At 47.5% G+C, this 21,501-nt stretch overlaps 1 long non-coding RNA gene and 1 other non-coding gene across 4 annotated transcripts in view; one reads left to right on the top strand and one right to left on the bottom strand.

The window, feature by feature from the left end:
- Positions 1-21,501, bottom strand: part of LOC123619448 (uncharacterized) — a 72,986-nt gene that overhangs the window by 7,439 nt on the left and 44,046 nt on the right. The window contains exons 4-6 of one of the 3 annotated variants that reach the window (XR_006728053.2): positions 7,916-8,764; positions 2,339-2,421; positions 616-1,188 (exon numbers count right to left, since the gene is read on the bottom strand). This is a non-coding gene — a long non-coding RNA (uncharacterized LOC123619448). Of the gene's footprint in view, positions 1-615; positions 8,765-21,501 lie in introns of all 3 variants that reach the window. The other 2 variants (XR_012504850.1, XR_012504849.1) reach the window with 2 other exon arrangements.
- On the top strand, positions 17,718-17,823 carry LOC123619454 (U6 spliceosomal RNA). Its single transcript, XR_006728059.1, has one exon. It is a non-coding gene; the product is annotated as a U6 spliceosomal RNA (small nuclear RNA).

The raw sequence follows: 21,501 nt of genomic DNA, 5'->3' as shown, positions 1-21,501 counted from the left end.
GCTTGATCAACAGTCTTTTGGGGAAGTTGATAGTCAATACCATACACCCTCCAAACCGGGGCATCCACTCTTGGGTTTTGCTTGATCACCTGTCCCTTTGCTGTCCAACACAGCGGTCACTAGTCACATGTGGCTACCTAGATTAAATAAAATTACGTAAAGTTGAACATTCCTGTCATCAGTTGCACTAGCCACATCTCAGCACAGAGAGAAAACCTTTCCCTTCTTACCGAAATTTCTATTGAACAGCGCTGCTCTAGGGGAAAGCGGATCATTTGCTTCGGAGGACGGCCACCCCCGAGGAAGCTCACAGAAGCAGAAGAGTTGGGGTGGGGGGGTGGCTGCAAACTGGGGGCAGGCCACTGCCCAGAGCAAAGCAGATCGCCAAGGTCCAAGGTCCCCCCCGGGTTGACAAGCGCCCGCCTAGGCTGTGGGCATGAATGATGGCAGCAGGCAGGCCCCTCTGTGGGCTGCAGGAAGTCATCCAGCTCTAGGGTCACAGGGCAGGCAGGCACACCGATTTCTAGGATTGGGCGTGATCTCTGCAGCCCTGGCTCAGCCGGAAAGGGAGAGAGATGATCCCTGCTGAACACATGGCCTCCCTCACCAACTCACCGGCCTGCGGCGGGGCTCGTCTTCTTGCCTCAGGTCTGACAGCGACCTGCCGGCCTTCAGAACCTTCTGGCCAGAGTCCCTCGGATTCTTGTCCTCCCCCAGGTCGGGGACCTGGGGAGAAGTTGGAGAGGAAACCATGGCCTAGCCTGCGGCCGTCACAGAAGAAAACCCAAGGAGAGGGGCAAATTAGAGATTCATCAAATCCTTTTCTTTTGGGGGCTTTGAGAATTTTTATTTCTTCCATGGTAACTCCTCCTGGCTGGGGAATGTCATTTAAAATCATTCTGTCTTTAAAACTGTGGGATGAGGGGAAAGAAAAAGTCACCTCCAACTAGGTCTTCACCATGCAAATCAAGGACATTTCAAAATGCTGGCAAGCTGCTCGGGGACTTCAAAGATGTCCAGGTCCAATTACGTTTCATTTAGGGTGTGAATTGAGGAACTCCGGGGGAGGTGGCCCGCGTGGAACGTGTCAGGGTCGATACTGTGGTAATGAACCCAGCTGCTGACAAGTGGGCTGTTTCCTGAAGGGCGGAGAAGCCACCAGGTGCAAGAAGCAGGGTAGAAATGTAGCTGCCGGTTTAAAAAAAAAAAACATTTTTAGGGTGGCTTTTATTTTTCTTCATTTTCAAAACTCAAAGGTTTGCGACAATATTGTACATCAACTATACTTCACTTTAAAAAGGTTCACGGTGCGGGGAGGGTAGAGCTCAGTGGTAGAGCGCATACTTAGCATGCATGAGGTTCTGGGTTCAATCCCCGGTATCGCCATTAAAAAAATTAATAAACCTAATTACCTCTCCCCTCCACAAATAAAAGCAAACAAGTAAAGGTTTTTGACAATTAAAAAAATTAAAAGGAGGCGTCAACATCGAAATCTTGTCATGTCCTGGAAATAGCCACGCTGAGGGTCTCATGCGATTTGCTGGAATTGGGGGTCTGGAAAAGGACTCTAACTTATGGCTGAGGTACATACCACCTCAATTTCTGCAGCAGAGTGTGTTTGGATGGGCACTGGAACGGCCTGACAGGGGAAAATTGGATGGTTGGAAAAAAAAAACCATTTTGGGGAATAATTTTGGTTTTGCTAGCTAGTTAGAATGGGACTGACTGGCTGTTACTGGTTTGGGAAACTCAGCCCTTTGTGGGCAAGGTTGATGGCTTAAGGGCATTCAGAAAAGGATTCATTCAAGTTCTTCCAGCCCAAAAATCCCCTCAAAAAGACACAGCATATTCAGAAATCTCAGCCAAGACGGCTGGGTAGATTCCTAGCAGGACATGTGAGAGTAATAAATCTGCTGTAAGTGGGAAAAAAAGAGATCAAAAGCTGGTCTCTCCCACTCGCTAGGATGCTTACGCAATTCATTATTTTATGTCCTTGGTTCTTTTTTCAAATGCAGATACCCTGAGAAAGGTAACACATCCAGTTACTAACACCTTAGTGCGAAGGCGTGCAGTAGAAACATTTGGAATCGCGGAGGCACCTGGGTAAGGCTGCCTGTGAATAGGGAATAAAAGGTTCAGATGCTGGAGTCACACCCCGGAGATTCAGTTTCCTAGGGTGGAGCCCTAACAGCAAAATTAGTTTTTAAAGCTCCCTAGGTGATGTCAATATATGCGGCCAAGTTGAGAACCTCTGGGAGAGAGGAAGGAGGGGTGGGGCTGGAGAGGGAGGGGGTGGGACGAGACAAAAGGAAAAAATAAGAGTTCCTCTGTGAAAGACCTGGTTTGAATCTTGGCACCAGACTTGCTGGCCGCACAATCTCGGCCGAGTGACTTGGCCCCTCTGATCTTCGTTTTCTTCATCTGTTAAATAAGAATCATATTCTTCGTCAAACTGTGGCTCTTGGAAGGGCATCAGAATGACCTGGAAGGCCTGTTAAAAACACAGCGTCCCAAGCCCCACCCCCACTCCCAAAGCTTCTGACTCAGTAGGTCTGGGGTGAGCCCCCCAAATGTGCATTGCTGTCAAGTTCCCTGGTGACGCCGAGGCTGCCGGTCCAGGACAGTGACCTGAGACCCGCTGGTATCTTGGGCGCCTGGCCAGGTTATTATTAGCTCACCGACTTCATCCACGAGGCCAGAAACCAAAGGTAATCCCCCCGTTCTCTCTTCAAAAGGACTCAACCCCAATAAGGGTTGAAGGTGCACACAAATATTTGCGTTGTTTTAGCATTTTTGCTAAGACTTGGTCCACATTCAAACCCAAGGCCTGAAGCCACCAATGAACCAGCAAGGAGAAGACGGCTCTGGAAGAATTGTGCTGGGCCCCAGAGAGGTGACATTTTAAACAACACCCCTCCTCCCCCCAACAAAAAGCATCCCTGACCTGTGTCGGAGGCCTGGCCTGGTCCTTCCGGAGCCCGCTGGGCTGGGGCCCGGTCCCGAGAGCAGGCAGAACTGAAGCATGCTGCGTGATACCTGAGGGCGGAGGCCTCCCCACCTTCTGCAGCACAATCCACGCCCCTGATACCACTGAGTGAGGGGCCACATTTCCTCTCTCAGGATGGCTTTCAGGGGCTGGAAGAGGGGCTGGGGGGCTCCTACGTTAGCTGACCCTGAGATCAGGGCTGGTGAGGCCGGACTTTGAAGTAGAGAAGATCACAATTGTGCACTCCGTCCATCCCAGCCACCCACCCCTGCTTCTCTTCTTCCGGACCCCAGCAGCTTTTTGTCTCCACCCTGGGTTTTTGGCCTCTCTCTGCCCCAGACTTCCCCTACCTCCTCCTATTAGAAGGCTAGCAGCTCAAGCTTCCCTGGTGTCAATGAGACGATGATAAAGGAGCCCAGTCTTCACTCGTTTGGGGGTCTTTCTCATGAATCGTAGCCTTTCCCCCCCGGGGGCATCCCTAACACGGGGATTCACGGAGGATGCTGCAAGCCACAGAGGAATCTCCAGGATCAAAATCAAAGCCCGAACATGTCAAGGCAGCTCCAGAAGGAGACTCTTCATTGAGAAAAGGGAAATTGAACCAGAAATTGCAACTCTGTCCATACGGTTACATCTTTCACTTACGGGGTCTTCTACCCCAAGTCCCGCAGTCACCAATTAACTAGGCATGAAGAAGCTGAGATATACCAGATCATTCTGGCTCACTAGGGCCTCATGCCCATCTGACCACAGCTGCCACACATTCCTTGCTCCCTGGACCCTGCAAGCTGGGCCCACCCTACCCACATGACTGAGCTTGGGGTGGATCCTTTCTTTCCTTGGTTGAGCTTTGAGATGACTGCGGCCCTGGACCATACCTGGACCACAGCCTCATGAAAGACCCTGAGCCAGAGCCACCCAGCTAAGCTGGCTGCTTCCAGATTCCTGACCCACAGAAACTGAGAGATAATAAATGTGTGTTGTTTTCAGCCACTAAGCTTTGAGGTCATTTGTTACACGGCAATCGATAACTAATATGCATGTTAACATCAATAGCATAATTTCATGAAAAAAGGACTGTGTCTTCTGAAACAAAAAAAAATTAAGGAGAAAAGTGACATTGTTTTACATTTTTGCAAGCCTCTTTAATGTCTGGCTTCAGAGAAGACAGCTGCTTTCTCCTAGCTGCTTCAGCATCCAATCTGTTGTGCTATGTGGTTTTGGTTGAAGTATATGAAGAAAATCCAACCTTATGGAGCTTTGCAGTTAGAAAAGACAGTCTGAAAAGGTCTGGGGTACCATGGGGATCATTGGCACACACTTTGGGAACTGCTGACTTAGACAATCATGGCCTCGAAAGAGTAACTCTAAGGCCCTGGCCCCTAATCTTGGTTTCCTGTTTGGGACATTTGCCAGTTTCTCCAGATGCTAGGGTGATCGTGGCAACTGACACCACCCAGGAGGTCTTGTCCCCTGCCGGGAGGGAATAAGGCTCTCCTCCAAGGCCCAACAGAAGAAGACAGTGATGAACAAATGCCCAGTCTCAACTGGGTCATGCACAAGGTGTCACCAGAAGGGAAAGGATGGCCCACCGCTGGCAGCCAAAGTTAAGGCTGAAGCATCTGGGGTAGGGGGCGGCAGAGGGGGGTTGTTCTGTACAGTGAGGGCTTCTGGAGGCTGTGGTTAGCTGGATCCTCAGGGATTGCCCCCTCTTTGCCCCTTTCCTGCGCACCTCCCACTCCCTGCCCTGTTCCCCCACCCCAAGTTTAAGGCCTGCTTCACCGGGAGCCAGAATGATTTTCTCTGCCTAGTTGGTCAGAGAAACGCACGCAGCTGTAGCAAAGAATAAAAATAGCCTCCTCCGTGACCAGTTTCTTCCCACTTCCCTTTCTCTCTCTCCATGCTCGCCTCTCTCTCTCTCTGTCCCCACCTTCTGTGGAGGCAGGAAGGTCCCTGGAGGGTGCGAGCATCACTGAGATACACCAGGCGCCCGAGTTTCCCTCCCAGGCAGCACCTGTTCCTGATTCTATTTTGCTGGGGCCCCCACAGGCTGACACAGGCTGACACAGGCTGACACAGGCTTCCCAGGGGACAGAGCATTGACAGATGGGTCCATGCCGCCCAGCGTCCATCCACCTCACCGGGCCACCTTGCCCTGCAGCCCACAAGCGCAGCAGATATTGGCACAAGGAGTGCCCGCCGGTGGTGCTCGAATCTGGGGTGCCCTGCCTTGCTCAGAGTCAGCTAAAGGCCTGCCCATGAACCCTCCGGATATCTTCTGGCAACTTAGAGGTTAAACAAGAAACCTCAAGCTGGAGGAGGGGCGGAAAAAGCCCTGCTGCTATGCGCCCAGGCTCCAGGCGGTGTCCCCAGCGTCCTGGGCTTCCTCTGCACAAGGCGACTGCGCGTCCCGGAGGCAGCCGTGGTGAAGGTGGAATCTGAAAGTGGGCATGGGCTTTCTAGTTTGGAAGCAGGGGCAGAGAATCAAATCTGCAGCAGCTCAGCTCCCGATGCGGACGTCTCGCCTGCCTTGGGCGACGGAGTGTTGCTAAAACCCCGAGCCACCGGCGAGAGCCAGGGGCATGGCCCGGACATGCCCCAGCCTGTAGGACCCTGCGGGGAGAGAGGATCGGCCACCTAAATCATTCCAGGGTTGGTTTGTGGGGTCCAGGGCCGCTCACCTCATTGCACTACAGTTGGGAACAGAGGAAACAGCTCCAGCAAAGCTAGCTGGACTTGTCCAAACCGCACAAAAGTTCAAACCACACAAACGTTGGCTCCAACTGGGCTTGGAGCGTGGGGCTGGCTTTATCTGTCCCCGAGGGCTGCGCCCTGCCTCGCAATTGATTAGGGCTCCTGAAAACCGCTGAAATGGTTTATCTTGCCCACTCAGCCTCACGCCCCCTGATGGGCTGGAGTGGAGCCTGGATTGTTCTGGCAGCCAAGCCCAGCCCAGCTTCCTCCCAGCTTCATGGCCCCCAGGGCCACCTGCCTGGCCCCTCACCCCACAGACGGCCCTCATTTTGTGACAGGAATTAGGGGCCGATGCCACGGCCATGAGAATGTTACTCACCAAAGAAAGGGAGATCCTTCAAGCCTGATGGGAGGGGAGGGGAAGGTTTTGTAAACACAAAGATTTAACTAGGAGGGGTAAGGAATGAATGTGAGCTTTAACACAAACTGATGGGCTAACAGGGGAGCCCAGCATGGGTAGGGGAGAGTCCCGGGGTAGCTGACTTTTCAGGCTCACATCAGGGCATCTGCCACCTTTCCCAGGCACCGTGGAGCACCAGTCATTGTTGTAACGGTGAACAGAGAGGCAGAATTCCCCCTGAATCCACAGGAAAACCCTTGCAGCCCCCAAAAGCAGGTGACCCACTCAAATTACCTAAATTCATTCAGGCTGTCTTCTGCCCCAGCAGTTCGAGGTGAAAGAACTGACTGGGGCGTGTAAACATTGGAGTGACACGTCAGCAAGATTTCCATCACATCTCGTCTCCCCTGACAAAAGGGACACTCTTTCTTGAAAAACACCTAACATAACTGAATCACTGTGCTGTACACCTGAAACTAACACAACATCGTAAATTAACTATACTTTGGTAAAAAAATTTTTTTCTTTTTTTTACCCTAACAGATGTTAAGGGCTTTACAGTTTACAAGGCTGTATAGCACCCATCACCTCATCTCATCCCAACAACTGTGTGAGCAATGGGGTGTGACTCCTATAGTAGTTAGGGTTCGGCTGCAGGAAACAGAAAACCTCTCCAGCTATCTTAAGCTAGAAGAAATTTAATACAGGAAATTAGGCGCTTACAAAAATAATTGGAAGGGCTGGAGAAGCAGGTTCTAGACTCCCATAACACCACTGAACTGGGCTGCCAAGATTGATGCCATCTCTGCTATCATTAGGAAGGTGGAGGAGGGCAGGGGCCAGTCACGGAGATGTTGATTTCAAAAGGACACTATTGTAGTTGCCATCCAGGGATCAGGAAGCCACTGCCACCACAACACCTCTCAGTATCCACAAAGCTGGTGACTAATTGACTGATCAAACACTAGAATGTTCTTTCTCTCTCTCTCTCTCACACTCAGTGTTTTCAGCAGCAACAGCCAGAGTAGCAAGCAAGTAATCTCTTCCTCGCCGCTGCCTTCTGAAACTCACACAAGTGCATCTAATTGGTGAAATCTAATTCTCATCCACAGCCCCAGCTGCAAAGGTGTCTGGGACCCTTCCAGCCTCTGCAGAACATGAAGGCGCCATAGGACCAAGTTGGAATGGAGGCTGGGTGCCTGCCACCTCATCTGCATTTTGCAGATAAGGAAACTAAGTTTCAGAGAAGTTAAAGAACACGTACAAGGTCACATGGCTGGTAAACCCCAATCTCTCTGCCTCCGAAACCTGCACTCTCCTTCATTACGCAGAACGAATGGCACCATTCCATTTGGGGCTATCTCGGTCTTAGGGGCATCTTTCGGCCCGCTGGCTCAGACTACAGCAGAAGCTACCACATACCTTGTGAAAGCTCGAAGGCAGGGCAGCAGGCTGTGACGTGGAACTGAGCCTCGGGGCCTCAGAATCAAACCCAGGGTCCCTGACCCAATATCGTGTAAGATGTTTCTGTCCTTAGAGACACACACACACACACACACACACACACACACACACACACACTTCCATCAGCATCTGGAGGAAGGGAAGACAAGCTGAGGCTGTCCCTGGAGGCATACAATTCTCTAGCACTCCCTGGGGACAACTGTTCTACATTTTTCCAGGTGAGGTAAGTTCATGGCTGACCCGCATCCACCCTCCACTACCGTGTCTGAGAAATTCCCTGTCTTTCTAGTTGCCTCTCACCAAAGAAGAGAAAAACACCACAGAGCCACTTTCCCAGCTGCCACTGCAGTTAGTGTGGGCTCCTGACTTACGCTCAGCCAATCAGATGCTCCATGAACAACTGAGTGTCAGCAGGTGATGATGCAGAGATGTAGGGAGCACAGAAGTCTGTTCTGGTGGAGGGTGGCAGTCACTATGGCAATGACATTCCATTCCTGGAATGGCAGGGACCATAGCTATGTCTGGAGGTGGCAGTATAAGCCGAGGTGTCCTGGACTTGGCAGTGGGATTGTCGTTGGATTGGCCTGACTTTGGCCATGGTCCTGACCGCTGCGCAGCATTCTTTGTTTGGCCTGCTTTCCAAACCCGGTTCTCCAGCCCTCCTGGTTATTTTGTGAGCCTCCCAAGACCCTTTTGATAGGGTCCTTTTCTGCTGAAATAAACCAGAATTGCTTCCTGTTGCTCGGAGCCAAGAGCCCTGGCCGTTCCAGCTCAGTTGCCAGATTTTGCCTGGCTTTCCTCAGCGAGACCACACAGGACATGAGCAATTCTAGATTCCTCGTGCATCGCAGTCCACTTCCGGGGAGCTCCGTACCCCAGGACATCAGCCTGTTGACCTTACATCAGGAGAACTGGCCTGGTCTGACAGAGGGTCCCACATCCATCCCGGGTGATGTGTGCTGATGTTCCTCGGCTGCATCACCGACTCTCTCCCATCAAAGGCTTTCTCATTGACCATGACTTTTCCCTGGGCACAAGTCAGAGAGGGGCCTCCCCCACACACACACGTCCCCAAGGTCTCCCATTCAGCATCCAGAGAACATTTCCTCTTCCTCCAGAGGCTTTGCTTTCGGTTAGCCTTCACTCCACGCTGAGGCAGAACGGCTGTGGGCCCCGCTGAGACTCCACGAATGCCGGTTGGGGGGAGGGTGCTGGGTCTCCTGCAAGAGATAACGGTGGGAGATGACATCCCAAGTTCAAGGCCCCAGCTCTGCAGTCAGCTCATGATAGGGCATTGAACAAATGGCGTACTCTCTTGGGGCCTTAAGAAGACGGGAGAGTGAGAGTCCAGCCACAGGAAAGTGAGAAATGCTCACTGCCCACACGGACTGGGAGCAGGGAACGACAGGGAGAAGAGCATTCCTCACCCAGGTGCTGGGCCTTCGGGGCACCAGTGGTTGGAATTGACCAGAGTCTCACTCAGTCAGAGGCAGGCAGGAACCAGAAGTGGCTGGGTTCCTAATGTCATCACCAAGGGGCCAGCTCAAATCAGCCTCTGGCTGAGTGTAGACAGAGGTGAGGGTAGGGGGCCTGTCCCAGGCATTGTCCCAGCTCGTGGGCAGACTGGAAGTCCACTGGGAAGACAACAGTGGGCTATAAACTTGGGCTCATGTCTGTAATATTGTCATTGTTTCCAAGATCCTTGCTTTCCTGGTAAGGGTACCGCTGAAAATAGAGCTGAAGTTCAGAGAGGTGTGTGTGCCCTGAGGCCAGCAGAGCCAGGATGCTGCTGTGGTTGGAGATGCCACGAGTGAAAGGGCCACCACCGTCCTGGCTGGTACTGGGACTCTGGGGGAAGCAGGAGTAGCTTTCTGTAGTCGACGTGTTAGGCAGAAGAGCAGAAGGGGCCCAGCAGAAGGAGGGTGCTTTTCTCCCCTTCATCAGGTGAGCAGGAGAGGTTCAAGGACATCGTGGTATACTAGGGCAGGGGTAGGCTGCAGACAAGATGGAAAATCACCTCGCCTTCCGACTCTGGTTGGGGGTGGTGCACAAACGCTAGCCTGCCATGGGGTCAGCCTCAGCCATGCTTTGAGGGAGCATAGATTTTGGAGTCAGGCAGACTTGGGTTCAAATCCCAGCTATGCCATTCAACAGCCGTGGGACCCTAGACAAGCCTTTTTGTTTGTTTGTTACCTGGGCATCCCCAATGCTTCCCAGTATGTGTGCCTTCATGTTGTCCCCTCCCATGCTGAGTCTGGGTTTGGGCAGGTGGCCAATAAGGACTTTGGCTTTATTTGACATTAACAAGGACATTAACAAGGATGTTATAAAGCAGTGGCTCGCTAAGAGCTTGCATGCTGAGGCTTGTCCTCTTGGGACACACCCTTCTGGAAGTCAACTGCCAAACCTGGGGAAGCCCAAGCTAGCCGGTGAAAATGTCAGGAGGAAGAGAACTGAGGCAGCCCAGTCCACAGCTGGCACCAAGACACCAAGCACGTGAGAGGTCTTCTTTGACCTTTCAGTCCAATTGAGCTGCCAACTGACTGTATTCACATGATAGAGCCCAGCTGACCCCACCTGGAGCCCAAGAACCACCCAATGAATCCACAGAGTCATGAGAAATTGTCATTCATTCATTATCATTCAGTCTTATTTTAAGCCACTAAGGTTTGGGATGGTTGTTACACTATAATACGGAACTGAAATACTGTTTAACCTTCCAGAGCCTCAGCTGACCCTTGACATAAGATGGGGTGATAATATTTGTTGCCAAAAGTTAAACTGAAGACATAATAACAAAGACATAATAATAATTGACAATAACAACTGATTGAGTACCTGCTATGCTTCAGGCGTGTGATAGATGTCTTATGTGTGCAATTTAAAGCATCTCTTCTGCGGAGCATCTGTCTCTGTGACGTAAGTACTGTTAAGCCCATTTTTCCAGGTCGGGAGACAACTCAGAGGGGTTTAGTAGCTTGCCCAAGGTGACGGGCTAAGGTCAGAGCTGGGACTCTAACCAGGTCCCTCTCACTGTAATTACTCTGGCCCAGCAGGGCCTCCTCTGCTGGCACCAGTGAATGAACGACCTTCCAGGGAAGCCCCAAACCTTCCCATGTTTCAAGAACTTTGTCTCCGTCAGGTGGTTGGAGGAGGGAGGCGGGGGCGTGCTCATCAAGTCCAAGCAGCCTTGAGGGTGGGTTAGCATGGCTTGGTCTGGTGGCCAGCCCTGTGCTCTTGGCGCTGCTTCGGTGAGCCCTGGGTCACCAGGGATGACAGAACTCAGAGCAAATCCATTTTCACTTCTAGGAAGCTAATGGGGGTCAGCAGCACTGCGGTTACAGCCAAAAGGCGGCTTGTTTCTCAAGAGGCAGGAAGCACCTCGGCCACGAGTGCCCTACCCCCACTGGAGGGCCTCAAGATGTCAGAAGCCAGCCCATTGTCCCTCCAAGAGACAGCCCCCCCTTGTCACATACACACACACAAAACCACAGGGAGGGGCAGCTGTGGGGACTGGGCTCACCATGGGGTGTGGGTGGGGTGCGACCAGAGGCCCCAGCTAGTCCAGGCAGCTGGGAGGCTCCTACCCTCCCCAAGAACTGGTGAGTGACACTGAAGAGGGTGGCAGAGGGCATACTTCCTCGTCCTGACCCCAAGCTGACGGCATCGTTCTCCACCCCAGAGGTCCCGGGGCAACTTTGTCCTAGGTGCCTTAGGGAACCTCTCCCCGCAGCTGGAAAAAAAAACCCACATTCTCCCCTTTCCTTGATTCCATCCATCCTGCCTTCAGAGGGTCCTTTTTGGAAGTGCTCACCATGATACAACCTGTGAAAAATATATTGCTGGAATGATCTCAACTGTGCTTCAAAAAGTATATATATTTGAAAATTGATATGTGTGTGTGTGTGTGTATTTTCATAAGCATATAAAAATGAGTGGCAGGAACCATCTGAAAATGTTGACAATGATTATCTCCAGGTGGTAAGATAAGGGTTTTTTTTCCTTCTTTTTATCTCTCCGTATCTTCGACTTCTCTACAAAGAGCACGGTTGTTTTTAGAATCAGAAAATAAACTATATTATCGGTGCTGCTTTTCAATGAATGTGTGTGGCCTGGAAAAGTCACACCTTAAAATTCGTCCCACCCAGCACCTTCATTATTGGTTCACAATCTGGATTACTAGTTAGTGCCAGAGTCTTCAACTAGGGGAGAGAAGGGAAGGGAGCGCCCTGACACTCAAGGCAAAACGGGGCGGGGCCATTGACGCCACGCAGAAGGGGGCTGGGTCAGTGAGCGTGGAGCCTGGAGCCTGGTGCCTGCGCAGTCTGGGCCTAGGGCTGGTTCCAGTTCTGTGGACTGGAAACCCGGGGCTCAAGACATTCCAAGGCCGGGCTGGAGAAGCCACTGGAATGGAGGGCCACCCCCGCCTGGCCTGGGAGAGCAGGCAGCCCTGGGCTGGAGGTAGAATTCTGAGGCTTGAGTCATGCATGCCGCCTGGTTCACACTGGACCCTATCACTTAGAGTAACAGCCCTAACTTGCAGGCTGAGTGTGGATTATAGGAGGTGAGGTGGCTCAATACGGAGCTCAGCACAATTCCTAGCACACACTAGGCACTCGGTACATGCAGTTATGATTGTTAGGAATAAACACATGCCCAGCAACTCTGGCTCTCCTGAGTAAGCCCAGCACCTCAGTCATCTGGTGCCAGAAAAGGGATGAGCCGTGCCAGGCGCTCAGCCGGCAATCCCCTATTTTGTCCTTTGCTGGGACCTGCTAAATACACAGCCAGATAAACTTTTTTTTTTTTTTTTTTTTTTTTACCCCCAGAGCAGTTTCTAGATGTGCTACCTTGGCCAAAGCAAGCTGCTCATAAGCATGGGTGAGAAATGCCCAGATGATACCATCAAAGGCCATTAAATTATCCCCAGTCGGTTCGGGGTGTTTGTTGTGCTTCCTATCAACTTTGCACAGAACAATGACAGTACTCCCAGCCAGAGTGGGAGCCATGCGGAGCAGGGCAGGTCTGGGGAAGGCAGACACAGCTGGAGATGGTGAAGTTCCTTCAGACAGAGGAGTGGGCTCAGGATGAGCTCTTCTATCCTCTGTACTTTCAGGTTGCAGTGCCCGGCTCTCTCCCTGCTCTGACTTACACACTTGCTCCCAGGAAGGGGTTTGAAGTAAGTCATTTACACATTAGTATGAATTTCAGTGTTCCTAGGGGCCTCTGATTTCATTGTGGAATAAAACTGTTTATTCTCTTCCCTTGAAATCCTACTGTTGGAGTGAGGGGAGTCCTTGGATTTAAATGAGAAAATGGGAAGAAGTTCTAATTCTGATGTTTTAGCCATCCCCAGACCCAGCCACCCAAGTCCCCCAAGGTCAGGACCTCCTCTATTTTCTGAGTCCAGTAATGTATGCATTCACCTTTATCTCTCATTAAGGAGACTTGAAAAAAAAAAAAAACACGAAAAGCTTTTCTCTAGCTTAAAAGAAGAATTTAGAGAGTGAAAAAAAAAAGTGTTGAACTGATAGAAAGAAAAAAAAAAGACACAGTACTCAGAAGTCATAAAGGAAAAGATGGGCAGATGTGACAACACAAACCTCCTTTCTAGGGAAATACAGCATCACCCAGGGCTTGCGAACTGGTACCTTGCTGATCCAATCCAGCCCAAACATGTGCTGTCTCTTCTAGTGCTTGAAATTCTTTGAATGAGTTGCCAGCATTTTAAAATTGGAAGTTTCCCCATAAAAATCCATATTTCAAGCATCTCCTGAAGAATCAGAAGATCTGGTCCGCTGGTTCCCAGCAAAGGCACGCATGCTCCTCCGAGCCTGCTTGGCTTATTCGCGTTGCTTGCCTCCCCACAACAGATGCCTGCGATGTCCCATAAACAAAACGAAAAAGCAAAAGGTGCTCTAGGAGAACATGTTGGCAACACATCCAAGAAAAACTTAATACCCATTATATATAAATAAGAACCCAACAGTTCAATGCAAAAATGGGGGAAAGTATAAGCAGGTAATTCATAGAGAAAGAAATTCAAATGGCCAATAAACATGAAAGATGCTCAACCTCCAGGTGATTAGGAAAATGCAAATGAAAATGAGAAGATACCTTTTTTCAAACGCCATCAAATTGGCAAAAAATCAAAAAGCTGTCTAGCGTCGCTGTGGCAAGGATGTGGGGACAGGAGAGCTCGTGTGTGTTATTGGTGAGCGTGTAAATTGATGCAACCTTTTTGGAGGGTGATTTGGCAGTTCCAGTCATTATTTTAAATACATGTACCTTTCAAGAAATGTAGGTAAATTGTTACTGAAGTGGAGCATGCATGTAGAAAAGGATGCAAATCCTAAGTGGGTGGCTCAGACACTGAACATGCCCAGGTGGCCATTGCAGGTGGAGAAAGAGAATATTATCAGTACCCTGAAGCCCCCCGTGCCTTCTTTCAGTTAGTAAAGCTCCCCAAAGGCAACCACTATCCCAACTGCAAACAGGACTTGGCTGTTTCTGAACATTCCATGAGTGAATGTTCCATTCCAGGAATGAATGAATTCATCAATGTCCATGAATATAGTATATATTCTTGTGTGTCTGGCTTCTTCCACCAAATATTATATTTTTAAATTTCAACTATGTTGCTCTGTGAAGCAGAACATTCACTTTCATTGCTGTATGAAATCCTATTGTGTGACTAGACTGGACTTTATCATTCTGTTGTATTAATGAGGAACATTTGGGTTGTTTCCAGTTTGGGGCTATTGCAAATAGTGCTGCTAACAAACATTCTTGTGTGACCTTTGGTGCACATAGAAACACATTTCTGTCAGGTATACAGTTAACCCTTGTACAACATGAGGAGTTAGGGGTGCGGCCCCTCCACATAGTTGAATCTGTGTAAAACTTATAGTTGGCCTCTGGATATATATGTGGTTCCTCCATATACACTGTTCTGAACCTGTAGACTCAACCAACCAGTGTAGCACTGTAGTATTTACTATTGAAAAAAATCCACATATAAGTGGACCCACACAGTTCAAACCCCTGTTGTTCAAGGGTCAACTGTATACCTCTTGACAAGACTGACTCTAGGAATCTATTTTTTTTTAAATTTTTTATTTGTTTGGGGTTTTCTCGGGGGGAGGTAATTAGTTTTACTTATTTATTTATTTATTTTAGAGGAGTAACTGGGGATTGAACCCAGGACCTTGTGCATGCTAAGCATGCATTCTACCACTTGAGCTCTACCTTCCCCACTGAGGAATCTATTTCATAGAAACCTCTGAGAGAAGAAGACTTCATGTCCAAGGCTATTTATTGTAATGTTAAAAATTAGTGTGGTCAACCTCTGTGTTTACTAATAATGATAAAGTTTAAAAAATATGATCTAATGCTTCACCATGACTTGGAATAGTATGCAGCTGATAAAAAGAACAAGTTACATAGATGGATTCTGATATGGAAGGCTGTTCACACATCATCAAATGAAAAAAAAATCCTGCAAAAAAAAATGGGAATAGTGTGATTCCACTTTTTAAACAAACAAAAGAGAAAACAACTTTATATGTGGAGATATGTGTGCATTATATCTGGAAGGACTTTTCACATGTGAACTAGGGAAGGGAAATGCAGTGGGGGGGGTGAGATTTTATATATATATATTCTGTATGTTCTCAAATTCACTTACTTTTCTCCATTCTGGTTGCCACTGGCCCATGCTAAGCCACCATGACCTCTGGTGTTGAAAACACAATGGTCTTCTTCCTGGTTCACCTCTCAAGTCATCTCTGCCACCATCAGGAATGTGGGTTCAGGGGACAGCCCATGGATATGTTGGCCTCAAGAGTACACTATTGCAGTGGGGTCAGGAGGCCGCTGTAAGGCTGCCCATGATACTGCCCATCTAGTAAAAATAGAATCTTGCAAAAAAAGTGGGTAGGGTGTAATCCCATTTTTTAAAAATTGAAGTATAGTTGATTTACAATGTTGTGTTAGTTTGTGGTGTACAGCATAGTGATTCAGTGATTCAGTTTTATATATATATATATATATGTATATTCTTTTTCATTATAGGTTATTACAAGGTATTGAATGTAGTTTCCTGTGCTGTACAGTAGGACCTTGTTGTTTATCTATTTTATATATAGTAATTTTATAACCCACTTTTTAAATAAAAATTTTAATGTTAAATAATACAAGTGAATATATATATGTGTGTCTGTGTGCATTAAAACATTTGGAAGTCATGGTTGGTACAGCATTTCATTATCCACAAAGCAGGTGACAGGCAAGTATTTTCCTAGGAACAGCTCCACAGGGCACCCAAATGACCTTGCATGTATCACATGGGCCAGGCAGGCAAGGCTTGAACTGCAGCTAATATGGATCTTGGCAGACCATGAAAAGATGGAGGCCTGTGAGGAACTGCTCTGAGACCATCTTCCATTCATCTCCTGTGTTAGTCAGCTCGGGCTGTCATACACAGTACCACAGACTGGGTGGCCTACGTAACAGAATGTTATTCCTCACAGATCTGGAGGCTGGAAGTCCAAGATCAAGGTGCTGGCAGGGCTGGTTCCTTCTGAGGGCCAAGAAGGAAGGATCTGTCCCAGGCCTCTCCCCTTGGTTTATAGATGACTGTCTTCTCCCGGAGTCTTCCCATCATCTTCTCTCTGGGTCCTAATCTCCTCTTCTCTTAAAGGCATCAGTCAGATTGGATTACGGCCCACCCATCTGCTCTCACTTTAATGTAATTACGTCTTTACAGACCCCGTCTCTAAAGGCAGTCACATTCTGAGATACTAGGAATTCGGATTTCAACATATGAATTTGGAGCTGGAGATATAATTCAGCCCATAACATCCCCTTATCTCCCTTGGGAGGCTCTCAGGAGACCGATTCTCATCACCTCCTGGGTTCTGATGAGGTCGGAGACTTTCATACCATCCCCTTCAAGATCAAACTAGTACAAAACTGCCTCATTTTATATTTTATACTGCCAGTCTAGAATGGGCCCATCTGGCCCCTTTTGTTTCAATGTCATCCTTTTTGGGGTGAGACAAGCACCCAGGGACTTGGCACCTTTGGCTAATTTTCCTTTCATTGTGTATAGAAGTAATAAAGTGTCCAAATCTGAAAGTGGCTCACTGCATCTTTATCAGCCAAATCAGCCAGGGAAAGTCTTATGTGTGCTTGACAACTGACACTGGAATGTGTTGCAAAAACAAAAACAAAAATCTTGCTAACAGAGGTGGGAGAAAGGGAAACAAAAAGGACAGCTCCCAACTCTGTGCTCCTCCCCTCCCCCGAGTCCAGCACCCAGCGCTCTTATGCTGGGATGACCCAGGCCTCCCAGTCCCAGTTTCTAGCTTGCCTGTATTTGAACTTACTTGCCATTAAAAATGAATGACCAAAAGATGAAACATAACTACATGTGCATATCTGTGTGCACCGAAATATTAACAGCTTTTTACATATGAACTGATGGCACTGATAATCCTTAGAAAACAGATTTTAACATTTTATGCATATTTTATACAACAGGCCCTGGAGGACACAGGTGAACTGCCAGAGGTGGGGAACGTTGGCCTCCGACGGGAAAGCTGAGCCCACTCACAGTTAACATCCTGTACAGGAATCGTCACTCTCAATTTTTTCCTCAACAAACAGAAGTTGAGCTAAAGAAATCAAAACCACGATGAGGGACCACGTCACACCCATGAGGATGGCTATTTCCAAAACCCAGAAAAAAACAGAAGATAACAAGCATTGGCGAGGATGTGGAGAAATTGAAACCCTCGTGCACTGCTGGTGGGGATGTAAAATGGTACAGCCATTGTGGAAAACAGTAGCCAGATGCAAAAGGACAAATGTTGTCTGATTCCACTTATATGAGGCCCCTAGGGTGATCAGATTCATAGAGACAGAGCGTAGGCTGGTGGTTGCCAGGAAGAAAGGAGGAGTCAGTGTTGAATGGGTGCAGAGTTTCAGTTGGGAAGATGAAAAATTTCTGGTAATGGATGGTGGTGAGTCAATCATGTCTTGCACAACAATGCATATGTCTTTTTTTTTTTGTATATGTCTTTAATTCCACTGAGTCATACACTTCAAAATGGTTCAGATGGTCAATTTTGTTATGTGTATTTTACCACAGTAAAAAAAAAAAAGAGTCCAGTGCTTGCTACCGCAACACATATACAATTGGAACCATACAGAGAAGATTAGCGTGGCCCCTGCACAAGGATGGCAGGCAAATTCATGGAGCGTGTTCCGTATTTTTTTAATGCAGAAAAAGGATAAGGACTAGAATAAAGATTTCCTGGGGGGAGGGAGAGATAAATTAGGAGTTTGGGAGTAACAGATACACGCTACTATATATAAAATAGATTAACAACAAGGACCTACTATATACCACGGGGAACTATATTCAATATCTTGTAATAACCTATGATGGAAAATAATCTGAGAAAGAAGATATATATGTATATGTGTACCTGAATCAATCAATTTACTGTACACCTGAAACTGACACAACATTGTCAATCAACTATACTGCAACAAAAAAATAAAAATTTCCTGGTATCTGAAAACCTATCTCACCACACACATGCACACACACAACAGTATACAAAAGGATCTCTTCTAAAGTAAACTTTATACTCCACACACACAAAAAATTTAGCTCAGGATTTGAGAGGCTTTGCTGCCTGGAGATGGAATTTAATAAAGACATCAGTTCCTTTGTCGCAGTTTTGCACCTGTTGAGAGAGGAACTGAGCTCGGCCACCTGTGAGCTAATTGCCAGAGAGCCTGCCCAGGTGGGGATGGTCCTGGGCCAGGGAGGTTGGATACACCATGGACACATCATTTCCTTTCTCTCTGTCTACAGCCTGGGTGAAAGGACACAGGGTTAAAAGCTAAGACGCGCACAGCGTTCTTTGAATCTCCATCCTCTCTGTCTCTCCCCACCCTCAGCCCATTGCACCTCCTCTGTGGAACCTTCCACGAACTCTTCCCCTAACTGCTACAGCAGTTATTCATTCCACATGTGACTTTCAGCATGTCTGACTTACTGTTTAATATCATGAGCTGACTTTGCATGGGTATATGTCTTCCGTCCCCAACTAGACTAGAAGTTGCCCTCAAAGGTAAAGACTGATTCTTAGCCCCCCTTGGATCTCTTCAGCTCTCCCATCAGTGTCTAGCGTATAGGAAGGGGCAGTACATCAGACAACGGAATATAGTTCAGTGCTAAAGAGAAATGAGCTTGCAAGCGGCGAGAAGACATGGAGGAACCAGAAATGCCGATGACCAAGTGAAAGACGCCAATCTGAAAAGGCTACCTGCTGGATGAGTCCAACTACTTGATACTCTGGAAGAGACAAAACTATGGAGACAGTAAAAAGATCAGTGATTTCCAGGGCTGGGGGGAGAAGGAGGGATGACGAGATGGAGCACAGGGGATGCTTAGGGCTGTGAAACTATTCTGTATGATACTGTCATGGTGGATACATGATATCGTGCATTTGTCAAAATCCATACAATGTATACAACAGAGAGTACACCCTAATGTAAACCACGGAGATTGGTTAATAATAATGTATCAATATTGATTCCTCAATATTGAACCAATATTCTAATGCAAGATATTAATAATAGGGGAAACTGGGGGTTGTATATGGGAACATCTGCCCAGTTTTCCTGTAAACCTAAAACTGCTCTAAAAAAGAAAATCTATTATATATTTTATATATAATTGAGTGGTTAATTGAGTGAATATTAGACCATCCAGATGGACACATCCACTTAGGAGCAGGCTGGGAAGATTTATCCAGGCCTGACATTTTTCAAAATTCAGTGAAACATAGTTGGCAGTTAATTAAGGTTTCTTCTTGCAGCCAAAGAAGAAAAATTAGAAGATGACTAAGCACCTATTTGCGACTTAAAATATATGCAGAAAGTTGCTAGATTTGCCCCTAGGTCTTTGTGTTTCTTTACCTTTTGCCCTAATTTGTGTATCATATTTTGTATTGAAATCATAAGTAATTTTTACAGAGAATCAAAGCATCCTTAATTGCATCTGACGTCCCCTTTCCAGGCTTCCTCCAGCCCTGACCTCTAAAGGGAAGGAACAGGCCACACCTCACATGGCTTCATTCAGAGAACTAAGGAAGGGAGTTAAAAACCAAATGCCCACCATATATCTGGAGAAAAACAAAATTCAAAAAGACACATGCATGCCAACGTTGACAGCAGCACTATTTACAACAGCCAAGACATGGAAACAGCCCAAATGTCCATCAACAGATGACTGGATAAAGAAGCTGTGGTATATATACAATGGAACACTACTCAGCCATAAAGAAGAATAAAATAATGCCATTTGCAGCAACATGGATGGACCTAGCAATTGTCATTCTAAGTGAAGTGAGCCAGAAAGAGGAAAATGCCATATGACATCATTTACATGAAGAATAGAAAAAAATTATAACAATAATAAGGACACAAATGAACTAATTGTTATTTTGATTTCTTGACTATGTATAAGCACATTTGACTGTCCTTTATGACTGGATTACCGCATTCTGTTGATTCTTATTTTGTGGTTGGCTTTATTCCTTTGATAACTATGTAAGTTTAAAAAGCTAAAGATCTAATGTGTTCTTAGAAATAATAATTAGTACATATATGTAAACTGAAAAAAATGTGCAGTGTACTGTATACATGTATTTATGTGCACTCTAATGTGTATGTGCAGTCAAACTGTAATTTAAAAAAAAAAAACCCAACGCCCACCATTACAGCAGTATCACCTGCCTACCAGTTTCTGGAAAGATAGTATTCAGGGAACTGCATTGCAGAGAGAAACACAAGGTTCTGATGTCAATAGATATTTGTCAAGAAAGTGCTTGACCAAAAAGGCAGTGGGCGGGACAGCCATTCCCAGCGGCCATTTTGTTTCTGTAACAGACCAGGGAGGGTCCATGTCAGTGGCCTGTGTGAATTTCCAGAGTCTTCTTGCCCCTCCAAACTTACAATGCAATGACATAAACAGGTTTAAAATTCTTCCATATTTCCCAAGTTTCCAGCCTTCATTATCCTGAGCAAGCAGCGCTAACTAATGTTATTTTGTTCATGTTAGGGGCACCTGACCTCTCGCGTGTGCAGAAAGAAGAGGCAAATGCGTGTCTCCAGCGGGAGGTCCTGACACTGGGTTTTATATGGGAACTTCCCACTGTTCCTGGCTCCCAGGTGACTGCATTTTTCAGCTCCGCAGTGCACCACAGTTCCCTCTTTCCTTTATCATACACCCCTGCCACACCGCATCATCCACCCCATGCCGACTCTGATAAGAGGCTAGAAAACAGACCTTGTAATCCTGCTGTCAAACAGTAGCCTGAGACCAAAGGGGCTCCCTGGAAAGCTTCCAGAATAGTTTGGTTTTGACAAGAGTGGCAAACTATACAGATGTTACTCTGCCAGGTGCCACTGTAAGCGCTTTATGTCTCTTACCTTCATTTAATCCTCACAACAACCATAGGAGGGAGGCGTTATTATTGACCAGCCCCATTTTACAGATGAGGAGACTGAGGCCCAGAGAGGTTAATTAAGTTGCCCAAGTTAACAGTTGGAAGTAGCAGAGCCAGGATTTGAACCTAGGTAGCCTGGCTCGGGAGGGCTATACCACCACTCCACGGCCCCTGGCTGGCTGTCGAGCTGGAGTAGACGGTGCTAGAAGACAGAAGACCACCCCAGGTGCCTTCAGACTAGTGTGCCTTCAGACCACACATCAGAATCACCTGTGGGTCATTGTTGCACTACAGAATCCAGAGCCTCATTCTGAATTTATTGGATAAGAACCCAGGGCTGAGGGCCAGGTGGAAATCTGTACATTTAACAAGTCCCCCAGGTGTTCCAACACAGGTGATCCAGAGGCAATTCTGAAACCCCACAGTTA

The sequence above is a fragment of the Camelus bactrianus genome, chromosome X (assembly GCF_048773025.1).
Source record: "Camelus bactrianus isolate YW-2024 breed Bactrian camel chromosome X, ASM4877302v1, whole genome shotgun sequence".
NCBI lineage: Eukaryota > Metazoa > Chordata > Mammalia > Artiodactyla > Camelidae > Camelus > Camelus bactrianus.
This window is presented reverse-complemented; position numbering and strand designations above follow the sequence as displayed.